Below are 21,883 nucleotides of genomic sequence, written 5' to 3' on the forward strand. Positions count from 1 at the left end.
TACACTGTTGAGCATGATCCTGTATGTCTTTACAATTTAAAAACTCCCTGAAAAAGTTTTTGGCAATAACAGGACCCTATTTGCACAAATTCACAAAAGCAGGACCCTGACTGAAAGAATGTGACTTAACGTTTATTTAATATTCACAAATTATGAGTCATTTTTTCACAATTTTACAAAAACCGACCTTTCACAAAATGTCTGGACAGACCCCTGCTATAATATTAGAATTAAAAAAAAATATTACATATTCAATTAAAACACATATTTTATTTGATCCCAAATGTTTCTTTTTTGAAGTTGGAGCTTCTGTTACTTTAATATTTGTTATTTTAAAATTATCTTTCAGAAAGATATTAGTATTAGAGAGGTATGTCGCAGAAAGCCCGAAAAAAATTCCGCCACAGGGTTTGTTCCACTAAACAGCTTTCACTCAATACTGTAAATTTCAACAAACACAAAATAAATATTTTTTCAAAAAATACCATTCCGCTAGACCTATTATTTTTATTTCGTAAGAGGAGATTAAACGTAGTTAATATAAATACGCCGAAACGCTGTTTTATAGCTTTATGAAAATATTGTTCTTCTGGAGAAAAATAAATCATAAAAAGGAATCATTTCGTGAAACAGGTTTTAAACTAAAATAAGAATTACAACTTACGTAATGAGTCATACGTTATGAGTCATTCAAACAATCTAAAATGGATTTTCTTAAGAGAATTTTATTAATAGTTAAAATATTTGAAATAGGTGGATGAGAGCTAAGAGAAACTATATTTTAGACGTTATCTTAAGGAATTTTATTTAAAATTTATAGAAAAGTTAGATTGATACCAAAGAGAAAGAAATGAAAAAAATATTTTTCATTTTGCATCAAAAAAGTGGAGTAAAAAAAACTTTTGGGACAAAAAAAAATTTATTCACACAAAATACTAAAACATAAAACAAAATTTAAAAAATAATAAAAATAAGCACATAAAAAGTAATTTAAAAAAAATTATTTATACTGATGAGATACTTCTATCACATATGTTAGACAAAATAAGATAAAATGTTATGTAAGAACACTATAAAAAAATTAACCTTCATAATAACATTAAAAACATACATAAATAGACTTATACATTGCAGTGTCAAAAAAATTTCATTTACACCGTAATAATAATAATAATTGTAGCGTAACGTAATAATTTGTCCCAGAAGTTTAGAAAGCATATTTCAAAGATATATTAGCGTTTTAAAGAACCATAATAATTATAATACATACCCCAGAAAAATGATTAAAATAAAAAAAAAAACACTTTTTCGTAGAAAATAAAAACTTTAGTTGGCAAAAAAATAATTTTTAATAAAATTACTTTTTTGCATAAAATGCTTTATTAAAATTAATATTAATTTTATGACAGTAAAAGAAATATTTTATCGGGAAAATAAATTTGTATTTTCTAATTTTTAATTTGAAAAAATGGACAACTCATCATATTGCGACAAAATATTTCATACACTAGACAATAAAATACAATATAACGTAAATAATAGCCTTCTTTGTAAATATACAATTTAGCTGAAAATGTTGCAAAAATTCGAACATGATTCAATAAGTAATGCTTCAAAACAAAAATGATTGCTACTAATTCAAACATGAATTTAAATATTAAAAAAAAAAACTCATATTAAAATTATTTTTAAATATATTTTAAACTATACATTGTTAAAATTTTTAAGGAGTAAAAAAGAAGAGAGTTGAAAAATTAGTGAAATTAGCAAATTTAAACTATATATTACAATTTTAAACTACCTGTTTAAAACAGAACAAAACATTTTGAACAATTTAACACAAAATCGACTTACCTCAAAAGTTAAGACTAAAACAATATCCGTGATATCGAATTAAATCCCATGCATGAGCTTCAAAAATCCAGGTAAACTGCAAACAGCTGTTTCACTAACATAAATCCGATAAGTAAAAATTTTGAAAGGATAAAAATGATAAGAACAAAATGTTCGCCAGTAACATTTAGTCAACCTGAATCATTAATTCAACAGGAAAACATGAATGACAAAAAAAGGAAGAACGGAGAAAGATGAGGAACTGTCAAATTCGAAGAGCGGTTAAAATGAATACCTCTGATGTCCTTGTCAAATAAGATCTGCTTCGGCGAGAACGACCATCATTGTAAACACAAGAAAAAAGGCTGCTGCATTTGGCTATATTTGGCGATCTATCGCCTTCAAGCCACTCTTCGATATTTTCAAAGCAACGGGAGTTAGAAAGCTTTGTACTTGAACAGAAAACACTTAATTTAAATTATTCAGTTAATTAACATAAATTTATAGTAAGAAATTAAATTTAAAAAAATAATTAAGTCATAATTTAAATTGAAAATTATTTTAATGTTTAGAATTTCAGATCGGCAAAACAACAACGAGATATCAAAATAAATGGATAATCATAAAGTAAAATGAATTGCACTATATTAAATAATTAATAGAATGGATGTTAATAAAATAATAAATAATTATATATTTTAAGAATATAATTAATTTTAACAAAAAATAGGATGAAATTATGTTTAACAATCTAATTATAATTGTAACTAAAATTAAATTATAGTAATAACATATTTTTACAATTAATTAACCATAATAAAATAATTTATTAATTGTAATACAGTAATAAATATAATAAATAATGAAAATAATAAATAAAATGAACGATTAAAACTAGAATAAATAAAAGTTGAAGAAACTAACAAGTAAAATAAACATTAATAAATATAAATAAAATAATAAAAATTTGAGTACCAGTTGTGGGAAAGAAGCTGCAAGAACTGTTGAAAAAATATGCATAAAAAGATTTTAAAAAATACCATCCATTTTGATTAAATAAATAATCCCAAGAAACTGAAGCGAGAATATATTACTTGAATAAAAACTTGAAAATATACGAAATGGAAGTTATCCTTTTTCTTTAGCAACTTTACGTTTTAAATTTCAAATCCTTTTGTTTCTTCTCATTCACGTCCGGCAAGTCTTGAAAATGGGTGCCGGTTTTTGCGCTCTTGTAACATGTTGATTGTTTCTATTTTTTTAAAAAATTTTTTTAATATTTTTGAAAAAAAAATAAAGTTTTTAATCAAGTAACACCCCTTTTGAATTGTCAGGTGCTATAACGATAACTAAGTATACCCTTCATGGAAATAAAATTAAACACAACAAATGATCATTTTTTTATTAAAATTAATATTAAAATTAGTCATCGATGAGCTACAGAAACAAATATTTGGATTTAAAATAAAGAATAATAAGCTCAGATTTTGTTACGTTTTAAACTTAGAATAAGAAATGTTACTAAATTTTGAAGCAACTGCATTGAAAGTCATTTAAAAGCTTTTGTTGGTTTAACAAACAAAAATATACTTTAAAAAAATATTGTATACTACTTGGTTAGTTATTTCTTAATATTATTTGCCATATATTTGAGAAAATTTTGAAAATTATTTTGAGGTCAATTTCATAATTCCTCTCAAAATTTGTCCTTAAAAGAGACAATTAAATTTAATTATCAAAACTTTCCTTTCCGATCAAATAATCTTAAGATAAAGGAATCCCACATAAATTAAAACGTTTAAAATAAAAGTAAATATTATGAAAAGAAAATTATTATTTTTACACAATGTCTGTAATGAAAAATTAAATGATGAATAGGATTATAAATATGAATATTAATATAAAACTTATGTATAAAATATAGTAATTTTTGTAAGATTTAAACGAAATATTTATCAATTTTGAACAATAATTTTGATGAAAAACCTTAAAATTTAAAAGCATTTTTAAATAAGGTTTTTAGTAACTTATTATAGAAATTTAGTCTGTAGTACGAGAAACAAAGTTAATCGAGGCATATCTAAGGCAAAAGCCGTAATATTTCAATTTATTTGTTTATTTTTTGTGACTCAATCTAAGAAAGAAAAATACAAATCACATGTTTTTAGCACAGTGCTATACGCAATTCGAAATCTGATCGATTATATGGCAGTTTAGGATGGAGAAAAAAAAGTTAATAGTTCATTAATTTTAATAAGATTTGAAAAGCGTAGTTAACTACAAAAATAATGTAGTTTTTCCGATCACTGATCTTAAGTATTTTCCTAAGTTATTATTAATGCATTGCACGATAAAGGCTTTGAGGTCTATCAAAAATAATTTTCTTGGAAAAAAGCTATCATATTTCATGTATTATGTATTTTTGTTATTTACTTTTATATTTTGCGTATGTTCATAAAGAATATGAATATCTTGCTGCACAAACACCGTTTTATTTCTAGAAATTGAGGTAAAATTAATTTTGCATGATGCCAGAAATAAGCACAATTATTTTAAGTTTTTTTATATTATTAGATCTATGGTTGTTTGGGCTCTCAACTCGTAGGACCTATTGTATAACTTCTGAAAACAGATTTTGAAATCAAATTTATCATTTTTAAGTAGTAGTTTTATGATCATTTTTATCTCTCAACATGTTCTCGCACTTTTGATTTATGCTTTGTTAAGAAATGAGCTATATTTTTATCCAGCCTAAAATTCTTCTAGTTCTACCCACAAAAGTGTTCAAATAACGCATCAATCAGATAATTCGCCCACGTTAAGTTTAATTTACGTTATCCTAATAGATAAAAAACTCATCAAGGGGCCGTGCAAATATTACACAAGTTTATTTTTCAAGGTTTTAGAGCCCCATTGTTAGCAAAAATAAGCAAAAACATTTGTTTTTGTGTCACATTAGGGAATAAATATTTTTTTGCATTTATGCAAATACTTGATACTGCCCATTTCGGGTATTGGGAATCCCAAATCTGAAGTTAATTTTGCTCCTATAGCTACATAATTTTTTAGAAATGACATTTTTAGTCTATTTTTTTGTCGTAATTTGCAAGTTTAAAAATGTTATATACAACAGGGGGTTGTTATACACAAATGTTGCGACAAACTTCTAGGGCAGTTAGGATAGGAACCCATCACACCACAGTCATCATACGCCACCAGGGGCACATCCCTATTTCGAACTACTTCGTGTGATACTAAAAGGGTCATAGAGAGAAGCGCCTCCAGCTGTTTATGACGACCTTTTCGAGCATGGGTTCCTATGGAATTTAAATCCTGATGATGTGCCATAATTCCCCAAGAAGTGGGACGCAACATTTACGCGATCCCCTGTTATACGTAATGTTTTTAAATTTGTACATTTTAACACAAAAATAGACCAAAAATGTCATTTTAAATGAAAAATCTGTAGCTTTATGAGCAAAACTAATTTCAGATTTGAAATCCCTACTCTCACCAAGATCAAGTATTAGTTTAAATGCTACAAAAAATTGTTCCCCCATGTAATCCCAAAACATACATTCGTTACATTTGCAACAGGAGTGGTAACCGTTATATTATTCGTTACATTTGCAACACGAGTGGCTACCGTTATATTATTCGTTACATTTGCAACAGGAGTGGCTACCGTTATTATTATTCGGTACATTTGCAACACAAGTGGCTACCGTTATATTATTCGTTACATTTGCAACAGGAGTGGTAACCGTTATATTATTCGTTACATTTGCAACACGAGTGGCTACCGTTATATTATTCGTTACATTTGCAACAGGAGTGGCTACCGTTATTATTATTCGGTACATTTGCAACTGAAGTTTTTACCGCTTTATTATTCATTACATTTGCAACATGAGTGGCTACCGTTACATTTGCAACAGGAGTGGCTACCGTTATATTATTCGTTACATTTGCAACACGAGTGGTTACCGTTACATTTGGAACAGGAGTGGTTACCGTTATATTATTCGCAATATTGCTAAAAATACATCAGTGACCACTTTTGCTGTAAATTTAACAAAATCTTTACAAATAACACTTGGGAAAATTTTTTTGTTGTATTTATACAAATACTCGATCCTGCCTAATAAGGGTGCGGGGATTTCAAATTTGAAATTACCTTTGTTAATAAAACTACAGACTTTTTTTAAAATGTCATTTTTAGTCTTTTTTTTTTTCGTTGAAATGTACGAGTTCAAAAACATTATATAAACAAGGGTGACGTAAATGTTGCGACAAACTGCTTGGGTAGTTCGGGAACATCAAGGAGAAAAATTGTATGGGTATTGTATGTTCAAAAGCACACGAACAAACAGTTCGTCATTGGGGAGCACCTCTAGCATCGTATGACGACATTTTCGAGTTCGGTTCCTATGCAATTTTAATCCTGATAATGTGCCCTAACACCCCTAAAATTTTGACGCTAAATTTCTGTGATCTCTGTAATATATACCAATGTTTTTAAACTTGTGCATTTTGCCGAAAAACAGACTAAAATGTCATTTAAAAATAGAATTGGAGCTTGGAGAGGAAAACAAAAAAAATGTATATAATGAAGGAATATTTCTGATAATTCTACAAAAAAAAATATTTGTCAAATAAATTAAAAGAAAATCGCTTAATAAAATGCATCGTGAATTTTTGACGTAAATATATATTTATATTTGAACCTAAATAGCATTCGATTCTTTTTCTTTTCACAATCGATCAGTCATAAACTGAGATGGTTGTTTTATGATGAACATTCTAAGAATTGAAATCAGTTTGACCTGGCAATCGAGGCTACCAATTCGTTCGATATTTTTTCTTCGAATCGAAGAATGAATTAGACCACAATCATGTAAAATAACTCCATCACAAGTCCACGAGGTCACAATGCCGAACTAAGAAAGAAAAGGGAAAAAATGAGCCTAGCGATATTGATGTTTCGAATGGAAGAGCCATATTTTAGAAATAAGTGATCTTTTACGACACGAATAAGCTCAAGCTTTCTTTTGTTGGCTCATTTTTTTCATTATAAAACATCAATCATCTGAAAACAATACATATATATTTTGCTCAGTGGCCGGGATAACTACATTATTTTTGTAGTTTGCTACAACTACTTTGTTATAAATGTAGTTAACTACAACTACTTTGTTACAAATGTAGTTAACTACAACTACTTTGTTATAAATGTAGTTAACTACAACTACTTTGTTATAAATGTAGTTAACTACAACTACTTTGTTATAAATGTAGTTAACTACAACTACTTTGTTATAAATGTAGTTACCTACAACTACTTTGTTACAAATGTAGTTAACTACAACTACTTTTCTTAAAATGTAATGACTACAAACTACTTTTAAATTTAGTCACTACGTAAAGGAGACGAACTCTGCTGGAGAACTTAATTTACATCTGAGCTCAAAATGGTTATAAATACTACTACTGGATTTACATAAAATATAATGGAATAATTAAGAAATATTTATACATGTTTATATGAACCGGTTTGTTACTCTAAAACAGGGGTTTCCAACTTACATGAGGCCGGGGGCCGCAATTAAAAACACCAATCAAGTGGCGGGCCGCAACTTTATCAAAATTTTATATAGGACTCTTTTATGTTTGAAGGAACATTGAATATTACTGTCAGATTTTTATCAGGTTGTACAAAACAAAAGTATTGAATAACAAATTAAAATAAGAAGTATATTTTTAAAAATATTTAATTACATATAAAAAAAATTCTGGCTGCAAAATTTATAAATGTAAATAATTTCGTCCAAAATGAGTGGTTTCAAAAAGTTAAATCGGAGAATTTTTTCGAAATAATTTCTGATAAACACATGTTAAATTATACTCACAAAATACAAAAAAAACGAAGTAAAAAAGAGTAACATACACGATTATTTTTTTATTTGAATAAATATTTTCTTGGATGCAAAACTTGAGAAATAAATTTTTTTTTGCACCGTTGGTATGTTAAATTTCACAGAAACGAAGAAATTAGGCTTTTTTAACAAAGAAAAGTACTCTAAGCCCGCATAAATTTTTCACGAAAATTGTCCGCAAAAAAGAACAACTAATATATTTTAGTTCGCGGGCCACAGAAAAAGGCTTGTCGGGCCGGATGTGGCCCGCTGGCCGCCAGTTGGCAATCACTGCTCTAAAACATATTTTTCGAATTTGTTCATCTTTCAACTTTTTAATACTATTTTCGACAGCGAATATTAAATTTAAGAAATGCGAAATTATCAAATACTTGCAATTTTTTTAATTACTTGAAGTTTTTAGCTCTTAGAAATTAATTCCATCGAAAATACGTTTTTTTCCTTTGAAATACTAACATCAATATTTCACAAGTGTGCATTCGCATGTGAAAATGTGACCAAAGTGATTAGTTATCTTTATTTCGAACTGGCTAGTTTAAATATTAGTTACACGTGATTTTAAATACGCACTTTCTGTTAATGCTCAGTTTTTCTAAACTAACGTCAAAAGTAGTTGTTGGGAATCGCTACTTCTTTTTTTAAAAAAAGTAGTACACTATACTACAATTTACGAAAAAAAATAGCGACTACAGTAGTTTCCCCACGTGTATTGCGTTACCTCCGACCGCTGATTTTGCTACGTATAAATTTTAGAAATCACTTACTGCACGTGTATTTTGGAAATTGAAATAGATATTTCTTTAATGACAATAATATAAGAATTAAATCGGTATCTCATTCTATTTGTTTAATAGATACGAATTGCGATACAGATATTTCGAAATATTAGATAACTCGCCTGAAATTAACCATGATTCCGTCAGCATTTCTCATTAACAACAATGTTACAATTTATTATTTGATTAAAATCTTATTTACTTATTAAAAAAAATATACAAGTTGGAAATATCAGTCAGCATGTTTCAAGCCGTTTAATATATATTTTCAAAACTTTCCAGACGAGAATGAGAAGAAACTTAAGTGATTTGAAATATAAAAAAACGTAAAGTTTCCGACGAAAAATTAAAAAATAAAGGTGAGAAACAAAAACAGAGAAACCAACTCTAACGGCCTCTGTGGCTTTTCTATTTTTGTTTCATTTTGAAATTTGAAGCTTCAAGATAAAATTCAGTGTTTTAAGAAATTTACATCGAAAATATATGTAAGATATATTTTCACTAATTCTAAAGGGTATTACCGGTATTGAAGAACAAAAAAAAAAAAAAAAAAAAATTCTAATTTTCTTAATTTATTAAAAAAATTTATTTCATTTTAAATTTCTGGTGTATAAAAACAAAAAGTATTTCCTAAAATATTAGGAAAGTATTTCCTAAAATTTTCTTGTAAATATTCTGAAAACACAATTGTTGAGAATTGACCTGTAGTGTATCTACCACTACAAAAATACAATTCCAACTCACTAGTAAATAAGACATGTTAACTCGTTGGGGTACCTTTTCATAGATGAAGGTTGACATGGTCGATAACAACTCTCCGCACATTGGTGAGCTTCGAACGTGATGTGAACACGCCTACCTTGACAGAAACTCCCACTTCGATTTGAACACGCCTACTTCGCTGGATTGTCCACATTGAAAAGTTGACTTGCTACTTGTGACTGCGACATTATCCACCTCCTCTCGCTGTTGCTACTCAGTCTCGATCACGCGCAACGTCAGCCTGCATACACTCGACTGCTAATGGCAACACAGGAGCAGCTACGACAATGAACTTAATACAGCTCTCACGTGAGGTGACTTAAAGATATGGTGATCTTAATACAGCTCTCCCGGCCTCTCACAAAACAGCAATGAATCAACTAACGGCATCAGTCATTGAATTCTATCACAGCTATAATTCTGGTGGGGGAGTACTGTAGTGTATCCACTACTACAAAAATACAATTCCAATTCACTAGTAAATAAGACATGTTAACTCGATTCTATGTTGGGGTACCTTTTCATAGATGAAGGTTGACATTGTCGATATCTACTCTCCCCCACTGACCCCACCGAATATGAATGACCAGCAAACATCACGCATGTCACAGTATGGCACAAAGGAGTTTTAATGGAGGTAAGGGGAATCTTACTGGAATTTTTTTTAAATGTATAATAAAATGATAATGTCTCCCACCGGAGCTAAATCGTAATCCGTAACAAAACTACTATTTAAACTATTACATTGAATATTCGTATCAATAAGCAATTAGGTACTGGGAATTACAAAGTTAGTTTTGCTCCTAAAGCTACAGATTTTTCTTTAAAAATGACATTTTTAGTCAATTTACTGTAATAATTTGCAAGTTTAAAAATGCTATATATAACAGGGCATCACGTAAATGTAGCAATAAACTATTAAGGGAGTTTAAGGTTTAAAATTGCATAGATGCCGGAAGTATCGTCGTACGCTGCTAAGGACGCTTTCTCATTATTACTTGTTCAGAAGCACGTGAAGAAACATTTAATAATGGGATGCGCCTCTAACGGCGTATGACGACATATTCGAGCATCGGTTCCTATGCAATTTCAATCCGGATGATGTGCCCTATATCACCAAGAAATTTATCGCAATACTCACCCGACCTCCTGTTATATGTAACGTTTTTAAAGCTTTACATTTCCACAAAAAATAGACTGAAAATGTCATAATAAAAAATAAAAATAAAAACGTTGTAGCTTGAAGTGAGAAATCAACTTCAGCTTTGAAATCAGCGATTCGAATGGATCTGAAATCTGTTACAAAATCGAATGCAACCAAAAACAAAATAAGAAATTTCTTCCCCAGTGTTAATACCTCAGAGATCACTTTTGTAGTCAATTTATCAAATCTTCCCTTCGGGCTTTTAATAATAAATCAGTGATAGCTTTCTTTTTGTTTTGAAGTTACACAAAAATCAATAATCGAACAAAATTGTCAGTGACTCTTCCTTTAATTCCGCCATTAACGAATCTCATTGTTTATGTAAGAGGCACCCCCAAACTACCAGAAAAAAGAAGGCCAAATACAACCAGAACGTCCCTGACTCCGAGCAGGTATCTGTTTTCTTAAGATTACCCTTTTATCTCTGTTTCTTCAGTGACAAAGTTCGTGACCGGGAAATCTTTTTCTTTCTTCTTGCTCTTCTTTTTTTTTTTTATCATCCCAACTCGCCAACAATTCTTCCATCTCCCTCTTGAACTTATCAACAAGTTTCTCTGATGAGGGAGGAAGTTAGAATGTGTTGAAGATGCGATCTTTCGACGGCACTTCATAATCGGAGATGCTCGTTTTTTCTTTGAACTTATATTATTGGCGGGCTTAGGCTCGAAAATTGGCTGTCAATAAAGATTTGAGGCGATGAAAAATGGCTAATAACCTGTAAAAATATCGAACTCGTTACGGAAGATTTAACACGCGGCGACTTTCGACCCAAACAACTTTTAAATAATGATTATCGAAGTATTTTAATAATGTATTTTATCTTCTTGCATGAAACTGATAAGATATTTTGACAGTTATTTTATTTTAGCAAATTTTTAGGTCTAGCAAATAAATATCACTTGAGAACAAATATTTTGTTGTATTTATACGAATATATTTAATCTTTCTTAATTCGGATCTGGAGATTTCAACTCTAAAATTAGTTTTGCTCTTAAAGTTGCAGATTTTTTTAAAATGACATTTTTAGTTATTTTTTGTTAAGTTTGTAAGTTGTGTAAGTTTAAAAGCGTTATATGTAACAGAGCGTCGTATAAATAACGCGACAACCTTCTAAAGGAGTTAATGCACATCATCAGGATTAAAATTGCTTTGGAATCCATGCCCAAAAATGTTGTCACACGCCGTTAGGGGAGCTTCCCTATTATGAGTTGTCCAGACGCACACGAAGAAACTGTTCATAATAGCGACCTTCCTCTAGCGGAGTATGACGACATTTCCAGGCATGGGTTAAACGAATTTACAGTATTTTTTTCACTTAAATTTTACACCGCAAATTATTCTTAAATAGATAAAATAAATTAAACACCTCCATTCGAGAAGCGGTGGCTAAGGAGATAGAGTGCTCTCCTCCGATTGAGGTGACCCAGGTTCGAATCCCAGCAATGGATAGTCCTTACGAATTCTGCTCCCAGCTTGCATCGAATACAGTACTGACGAAAAATATCCTCTGTGATAGGCGAATCATGGTTCGCCGTTGAGATAATCATAGGGAGGGGGTTTCGTGGTTTTCCTCTCTATGTACCGCAAATGCGGGTTTGTTCCACCAATAAGTCTTCCATATGTCTAGCATTGTCATAATGCTTGATCCACAAGTTCCCTTGTCTTCTGGACTGGTTTTTTTATAGAATATATTATTTTATAACTGGCGTTGAACAGCCGACCCAATTCTCATTTTATGACTATCAGTGTTCAACTCCGTAACCTCGTAATTTTGAACCCAATCCAGAAGAATTCCCGGATCAAGCATTGGAGCAAGCTTGTCTACGTGAAGGACTTTTTGTTGGAAATTAACCAAATTTGAGTCACATGGAGTGAAAAACCATGAAAACTATCCACGGTTAGCCTGACAGCAAAAGGGATTTTAAACCCACGATCCGTCTACTACTGAGCATATTTTATGTCAGCACTGTGGTCGGTGTGAGACGATCACAAAATTAGCATCGACCAACCAACGCTGGGATTTGAACCAGGTTCACCTCATTAAGAGACGAACGTTTTATCGTCTGAGCCTATGGGCTAGGTTCAAAATTACGAGGCTACGAGTTGAAGATCAATGGAATGTTCAACTCCCAACATCGAACAACGAAAACCGAAAATGGGTCGACTACTCAACGTCGGTTATAAAATAAAATAAAAGTCTCCTCTCATTCTAATTTTCTATTTTGAACTTCATAATTTGAAAGTTTTCTGGTCTTAATAATATCAAAATTTTTGAGGAAGTGCCATGATTTATTAAGGAAATAATGCTCCAATGTAAATAGAATGGGTTATAAAAGCGTAGAAACATTACCATTATTTTAATGCCGGTAGCTGATAAAAAAAAAACTATTTCTATCTGAAATCGATTTGAAAATAAATTGAACTGTGATGAAAAACAACTTAATCAAACGCATTCGAATGACCTATAAAAAAAGCGATAAAAGTTTACAGGAAAGTGTGTAGTAAAGAATGAAGTAAGATGTAATTTAAAAAATGAAATGAAGAGATGTAAAGGGATAAAAAATTTGGAATCGATTTAAGCCGTGAGAATTTTAGAAGATGGTATATGACCATTGTTTTCGCACCTAACCAATACCTCCTAGAAAGGAATCAAGCCTCACGACGGGTTACTATAGGCGATGATGACGTAGTAGAGTTAGGCCCAGAGGGAAACCAGTCAGGGTAGCTATTTTTACGAAAAACTCCGAATCTGATCAAACGAGCCATTGGCGATATTCTCAAGTATTATAACCTGCGTCGGCATTCAGCCAATTGGCGAATATTTTTGATTTGAATTTGTAAACAACCGTGTGTGTTCTGGTGTCAACGTTCTTCGTAAAATTTATATTTATTCAACAAATGTTGTAAATGTCAGCATTAATTTAATTCTTAGTGTTATGGTTAATTGCCAATGAGTGCTGTGTACCAAACTGCAGAGGATTTTACAAAGTTGATGGTACAAAAGCATTAAATTTTGGATTTCCCAATACGTAAGAAATGGCTTGCCGCCATGCCAAGAGATTTTGAAGTTGCAAAGAATTCTAAAGTGAGTAATATTTGTTCTTATTTTTAAAAATTTAATTATGCTTCTTTATTATATTTTTACTAAGAGTAAATTATTTTAAATTGTGGATAAATTATTTATAATAATTAAGTTGTTCTTATCAATCATATCGCAAACTATTGTAATATATAGTTATTTTTATAGAGTTTTATTTTATAAAAATATTAATAATTTTAGTATTTTATTAAATTTTTGCTCAAACTTTAAACATTTTTGTTTGACCATAATATATTGTAATTTATTTGATTATGAAATTTAAATCTATTAATTTTTCTACAAAAATCTATTAATTTTTCATACATGAATATAATATGTACTATTTATTTTAAATGCACACTTAAATATTGTATTCATTTTGTTATAGGTATGTGAGATGCATTTCAAGGAAAATGACATTAGAAAAGAGATATTAAATGACATTAGAATTATTTTTAAATGCTACTGAAAGTTAAACATATATCAGTAAAATTTATGTTTACATTTTATTTATCATTTTTTGAATTTGCTATTTAATAAAATATTTATTATCTAAGGTTGCTTACTTTATTTTAGTTTATCAGTGTGACGGGTAAAAATTATACTTTTTTAAATGTTACTGAAAGTTTAACATATTTCAGTAAAATTTGTGTTTACATTTTATTTATCGTTTTTTGAATTTGCTATTTAATAAAATATTTGTTATCTAAGGTTGCTTACTTTATTTTAGTTTATCAGTGTGATGGTAAAAATTATACTTTTTTAAATGTTACTGAAAGTTTTAACATATTTCAGTAAAATTTGTGTTTACATTTTATTTATCGTTTTTTGAATTTGCTATTTAATAAAATATTTGTTATCTAAGGTTGCTTACTTTATTTTAGTTTATCAGTGTGATGGTAAAAATTATACTTTTTTAAATGTTACTGAAAGTTTTAACATATTTCAGTAAAATTTGTGTTTACATTTTATTTATCGTTTTTTGAATTTGCTATTTAATAAAATATTTGTTATCTAAGGTTGCTTACTTTAATTTTAGTTTATCACTTCTAACAATCACACTTCCACAGGAAAAAAATACAAATTATAATCATGCTTTTGATATGTTTTTTTTTACTATCTAAACCTTGTTTGAAGACTGCATTTGATTTTCTAAATTTTTTTAAGCTCATTTTATGTCATTGTTTATAAACAATTTCTATTTTATTTCGTATGCTCTAGTTCTAATAACATGCAAAACATAATCATTAAGATCCAAAATAATCATCTACTAAAAATGTAAGTATCATATTATAAAAATTAGACCCCTTTCTTAGTTTTATGTCAAAACTATAATAATAATGAATGTGTAAAATCCCTTTAAAAATATATTTCTTTGTTTTTAATCCATACATTTTATAACAAAAAGTTAGATAAAATTTTCCAATTTATAAAATAAAACTGATATTTAATGCTTAAAAATATATTTTTTTTCATTCACACAACAGTTATTTTTGTTAGAATTGATTTATTGTTAATCATTTCTGAAAACAAATAAATATATTAAGCATTTTTACACAATTTAAGAACATTTAATCTAGACAAAAAAAATAATAATAATAATTTGTAGAAAGTAAAAAATTAGTAGAAGAGTAACGAAAAAGTGTCGAGAAACAGATGGGAAAAAGAGAAGCTTCGTCAGAAGTGATCAGCAAATCTGGGCCTAACTGTATGAGTCATCGTTTTCCGTCCTTCGGCTTTCTTCAATCTAGGAGGTATTGACCTAACCCGTTTCGGCTTGGTTTAGGTTGACATATTCTTCATTAGTTAACTTCAGAAAGATCTCACGTTCTTCTTCACAACTTTATTTCGTTCGTAAACTCATCTTTTTACGCTTGAATGACAATTTTCGGTACAGAAAAATAACAAGTCCTGCGATGAAGAAGTGTCTCCTCGCTTCACCGGTTAAAACTCATTATAAAAGTTGAAAAAGAATAACTTCCGGAACACTTAAAAAGAAGAGGAAAAAAACTGAAAGAATGCCATTTTCCACGCACTTTTTTAAATTGTTAAGATATCGAAATGCTACTCTAGCGTGGACTGCGGTATTCGTTTGGTGCTGTTTTTAATGGATATTCGCAACTGTATGGTTTTATTAGGCGATTTTTGTTTGTTTATTTAGTTTTTCTGATGATGGGTAACGGTGCTTTGGAAAATTGTTCTCGCATTGCATAACGACTTTGTAACTTTTCAGAAAATGGTTTTTGTCATGGAAAGATGAAAAAGGAGTTTTGTTTATTTTGGTTAGATTAATTTTAACTTAGAGCTAAGGAATGTTTTGAGAGCAATTTTGGAAAAACGTATACTGCTAAAAAAAGTTTGAACCTTAATAACGTTTAAACCTTATGAGTTCATTCTATCAGAAAAAAAATGATTCCACTTCCACCATGTTAACCAACGGAGAAGTATATGAACGCATATTTCCTAAAAATTAATGAATGAATTAATATTTGTGACCATTTTTGTTTAATTTTACTCTTTGAAATGGAGTTCATTGGTACCTAGTTTCAAAATTTTGAAGTTGTAAGGATTTTAAAAGTTTTCGAAGTTCATGGTTTAAAAATACTTGCAGTCTCAAACTTTAAAACTTGATACCCCGTTTCGTCTAGCAGCTAATTTTGAACAAGAACACAATTCGATGTGTAAAATGAAATAAAAAATATTCTAAAATATTAATTACCTAAATGAGGATATTAAGGATAACTCGATCGGTACCAATAAACTATCAGAAAAATCGGCTTAACGTTCAACCATGATATTGGTACCTTGAACCATAATATGGGGCAAATGTGTTACCATAGTATCGTATAATCAAGTTTAAGAAGGATTATTTTGCACATTAATAGAGAGATTTTGCATAGCGTTTGACTTACGTTAATTGAAACGCTAACCTTACTTTCTGTCCCTTAGTGATTCCGCTATTAGTAAGGAATTTTCGATGTATGCAATGAAAAACGTATTACTTGTTAACTTTTCAGTGTACGATAATAAATAATTAAAATAAATTCTGTAACATTTATATTTGATGCAAAAAAAAAGTGAGTCAATCAAATGAGTTAATATAAACTTCGCACATACGCGGTGAAGCTTAATAATTATCATAATTATTTACTATACGTTAATAAATAAATAAGATAAATAAAAGAACAATTATTTGATACTTAGAAAAAAAGAGAAGCATTAGAGTTAGAATAAACTTCGCGTATGCACAGTGAAGCTTAATTATTATCTTAATTTTTTATTCGACGTAAACACATAATTAAGATAAATTTCAGAATATTTATATTTGATACTGCAAAAAGAGAATAAAACACACTAGTTAATATAAACTTGTATTAGATTTCGATAAAAACTGCACTTAGTTTCCATATTTCTACTGGAAAAGTTTTATAATTTAAAGTATTTTTCAAATTCGAGAAGGCCATATTCAAAATTTAAGTATGTTACTCAAAGGCTCTACCGTCATATTAAATGCTTTTTTGAGAATAGTATGCTATTTTTTTAGCTGCTGAGAGTTTATAACAATTTCACAATCAAGTTTAGACTGTCTAAAGTCATCGCTGTCTATACTTATTTTGAAAATAACACAAAACAATCCATATAGAGCAAAGCCACAGTTTAGTGAAAATGAAAAGCGTTTGTTGTATAATTTTTTAATATTTAAAAACTTACTCCAATGCTGCATTTCACCATGGTTCATAAAAATTTGCTAAAACTGAGAATAAGGTAGCGATTTTGATAACTTTCATCTACACATGGAAAAAAGTCGCCAAATTGGCGATTTTTAAAAAAGTTTAAAAACTTTTAAAATATTTAAGTTATTTGTCCGTTCTAAAAAATGATTTATTGAAGCACTGCAAAATGATTTATATAATTTGAAATCATTGCAATGATTCATGTGTAAGGTTCTTAAATTGTGGCTTTTTTATTTTCGTTGGCGACAGAGCTTCAAAAAACAACTTTCAATAATTTTTTTTTTTCTAATGCCCACTTATGTTAACATCCGTCAATTCAAGCATATACAGGGCGATTTTGTTGGCCTCTCTTTCAGGGGCACCATATTAGGTGGGCCAACGTCGCTCCGACAGTGAGGACAGATAGTACAGAGAAGGAAAGAGCATCCATGCCTTGCCCGGGATTCGAACCCAGAACCTTTCTGATGCAAGGACAGTTCCCTGCCCCCTACACAGGCCAGTCGGCACATTTAAGAAATTGTTCTATTCATTTTAATGCTAAATTGTTTATACTATAATTTCAAGAAGTTTAAAGTGCAATGTCTTTCTGAACAGCTGCTTTTATTAAAAATATTATGTTTGATAAAGATTCAGCTATTTATATGCGTTTTATTTTTAGTGCGATTTTATTTCCTGAGAAACATAAGTTTAACTCATGAGAAATATAGACATATTGCCTTTCAAAAATGAATATTAACTCGCAAAAGGTGTAATTTATAAGGTTTTTTTGTGATTCAAATAAGAACAAAAACTGCGTAATTATTTCCTCGTTTAAAGAATTACGCTACTTTTATAAATAGCATCATTTTTAAAACTTTTATTCTAGTATTTTGTTGAAAAGGTTGATAAAAGCAAGGATGATAACATTTCTTTGCTGAAATCATTCTATGAAATTTTAATGTGAATATAATGTAATATACATATTTTAATGTAAATATAATGTAATATACATATTTTAATGTGAATATAATGTAGTATACATATTTTAATGAGAATATAATGTAATATACATATTTTAATGTGAATATAATGTAATATACATATTTTAATGTGAATATAATGCAATATACATATTTTAATGTGAATATAATGTAATATACATATTTTAATGTGAATATAATGTTAATAGATATTTACTTTTCTAATTGACTGTTATAGTTTTATTTTCTCACGAACCAGTTTTAACTATTAAAATAATGTTTAATAGTACAAACTGGATTTTTAATTTATTTATTTCATCAATTTTCTGGCAAAAGTGTCTCGAAAACATTAACTTATATAGCCACGAAAAGCAGAGGACGGAAAGAAAAGGTTACTAAATGTCTAAAAAAATTATTTTTCTTAAGAAATTAAATTTTTTGAAAGCTAAATTTGACGAAAATAAAATATTAATATTTATGAAGAATCAATACCCTGCAAGAAAGTTTCTCAAAATTGAGCAAAAATGTGTCAAAAGAGCTCCGAAAGAAATAATAGTCGAATTCAAAATAACCATGTATTCATGATTGAAACAGCATATACTCATTTTTGAGCAAAAAACATAGTCTCAAATGTAGTGTGGAAGGAGAACGTGTAAGAGTGATGTCCGTTGGCTGTGGTAGGATTCGAACCAAGGACCTCCGAGTTCTATGTAGAATGCTCCAATCTCCATAGTTGTACATTGCTCGAAAAAGGGGTTTTAAATAACTTTTGATCTAAGAATTCGATCTTCATGGTCCAGGACTCAAGCTTAATTTTTCGATGGATTGACCACAAATATGCTAATTAATTAACGCAGTGGATATTTTAAATTACGAAATCAGACACAAAAACGCACTTTCTAAACATGCCTTTTTTCGACGGATTAAATTTTCGGACCCCCAAAATATTGAAGGTGAGAAATATGGCCCCAATAGTTTGGTCAGGAGAGCAGTGCAAAGTTTCTTTCTTCCTCTCATTGGCACGACAGCCCAGGATGGGCCATGGCCTTCTCAACAAGCCTATGCCAAGACATTCCTCCCTTAGCCAAGGCGCTCCACTCGAGAACTTTTTGAGCAAATTAAAAAATTTTTACACACAGTTATACAATTTGCTTTTCCAAAGATATATCCATGCAAAAAATAACTTTTAGTAAATGTTTAGTATTTTTTTTATTATTTTATTTATTAATAGTCGTAAAAAATTGAATTGTAATCTATACTATTTTCACACCATTTAAAAAAATTTAATTTTAACTGTCAAAATGCAAATTTTGAGACAATCGATCGAATAGCTCCTGAGAAATTGAATTTTAAATATCCGACTTCTTTGAAATCTTTGTAGTTTTTATAGTGTTGTTAGTGTTCACGCAATTTAATATTGCCACTATATTTTTTATTACATCGATTTGTATTCAAAAATATTTTATGGCTGAAAAATATATATAAATGTTAACAATAATCGCATTTTGTAAGGAAGCATTTAAAAAAAAAACGGTTTTCTGGGTCTTTCGTAATTAAAGATTAGAAGTTTTAAATTCTCGAAAGTGCTTAAATGTCTTTGAAAAGTATCAATAAATCCAACGCATTTATATGTAACTCAAGTGTTGCCAATTTAGATTGAGAAATACTCGAAATTTCGGTGTCTCATAAAACAAATATACAAATAGATACTTGTATGTTTCTCTTACATAAATATATGACTCAAATTGTTTTCTGAATGTTGATATTATCTTTAATAACCATGTGCCATTATCTTTTTTAGCCACCGAATATTTAGTTACAGCTGTTAATTTTGCTTCTTATCTGATAAAATTGAATGTTTTTGATTTTAAAAATCAAAAAAAAAATTGTGAATTTCTGCTCTTGATAAGAATACGTGGATTGTAGAAGGTTTAGAATTTCGAAATTATGCAATAATAGGTAATGCATCCAAGGTTTACAGCGCGAGGAGTAAAAAGAAATAAAAAAAAATTAATATTACATTTTATTTCAATTGAAAAGTTTGATGATACTAGGAATTACAAATCATTCTTATCAAGTCAAGATATCAATATATTACGACTTCCATCTGACATTTGAAATAACATGAAAACAATGATAACAAAAATAACTGAAATGAAACTGAATATTTGGTGATGAGAAAATGTATGACTAATATGACTATCATCGACTTCCAAGAAATCGTCTCGGTGTTTGCCTCTTCATCTGTTTAAATACTTCCGCTAAATTTTAACCGCAACTATTTCCATTACGTCGGCAATAGTAATAAAAATATTGCTCGGAAAATAATGATTTTTTTTCTCTCAAATAATCTGAAATGAGATAATCAATATACTACCTCAAATATTTTATGATTCAAGCTAATTGAATAATATATTATGAGAGTAGTTGTGGCTCAGGGGATAGAGCGTTCGTCTTCCAATGAGGTGAACCGGGTTCGAATTCCTGCGATGGCTGGTCGAAGCGAATTCCGCACCCGGCTCGCACCGACCACAGTGCTGACGTTAAAATTTCCTCAGTGGTAGACTGATCATGGGTTAGAGTCCATTCGCCATCAGATTAACCGTGGGAGGTTTTCGTTGTTTTCCACTCTATGTAACGCAAATTCGGGTTAGCTTCCTCAAAAAAGTCCTCCACGAAGGCAAAATTTCTCCCAATACTTGATCCAGCAGTTCCCTTGTCTTTTGGCTTGGGTTCAAAATTAAAAGGCTACGGAGTTGAACATTAGTAGTCGTAAACCCAGAATTAGGTCAGCTGTTCAAGAACGGTTGTGGAATAAAAGATTAAATAAAATGTATTTGTCGGTCAGTGGCAAAAATACGGAGTTGTTATAATTTTTCCCGACACGAAAAAATTTGGGTGGGTTTTGAAAAAAACCTTGAAAAAACCAATGTGGGATTTTTTATAATTACATTTTGATATAAACAAATCAGCTCTAGATAATGAGTTTATAATAGAATAAAATACCAACTGCATGCATTGAAATATTTATGTTTCTATATTCTGTACTTTAAAATGTTAATTAACCTTTATAAAAATGCAAATGACTAGAAATTGCAAACAATGTACTAAAGCTGTTCTCACAAAAATTTCAGATACTAATTCGCAATATAATTGAAATTACAGTTCTATTTTAAATGCTATTTAACCGACCCTTTTACGTACAGTTACAGATTATACTTTTAAAATAAAGCACCTTTCAACTTTTAAGTGGTAAAATACTTGTTCTAAATTTCCTGATGTATTCCTTGTTGTTGAAATACTAGAGCTCATGTTAGAAGCTTTCTTTCACTGTATATAACAGGGGTGGCCACGCTTTTCGATAGTCGAGTCATTTTTCCAAATTGGAAATTTTTCGCGAGACGCAATTAAATACGTATTTAAAAGGTATGTAAAAAAAATTTATTAATTTTTTTTGCAGAAATTATATTTATTGAAAACATATAAATAAAAGTACAAAATATTGGTATTGAATTTAAATATTAAAAATTAAACATATTTATTTTACTTGATAATTCTTTAAAATTTGGTGAATAATTGGTGACAGCACTTCTCAGTAGT

General features: G+C 29.5%; 1 protein-coding gene across 4 annotated transcripts in view; it reads right to left on the minus strand.

Moving 5' to 3' along the window:
• The window catches only part of LOC107447672 (prominin-1-A), a 106,607-nt gene extending 104,438 nt beyond the window's left edge, over positions 1-2,169 (minus strand). For 3 of the 4 annotated variants that reach the window (XR_015430004.1, XM_087154194.1, XM_087154197.1), the window contains exon 1: positions 1,855-2,160. The gene's annotated coding sequence lies outside the window, so the exon portion shown is untranslated. Of the gene's footprint in view, positions 1-1,854 lie in introns of all 4 variants that reach the window. The other variant, XM_087154191.1, reaches the window with a different exon arrangement.
• Positions 2,170-21,883: the final 19,714 nt, after the last annotated feature.

The sequence above is a fragment of the Parasteatoda tepidariorum genome, chromosome 10, assembly GCF_982258835.1.
Source record: "Parasteatoda tepidariorum strain Cologne lab strain chromosome 10, Ptep-v5.0, whole genome shotgun sequence".
Lineage (NCBI taxonomy): Eukaryota > Metazoa > Arthropoda > Arachnida > Araneae > Theridiidae > Parasteatoda > Parasteatoda tepidariorum.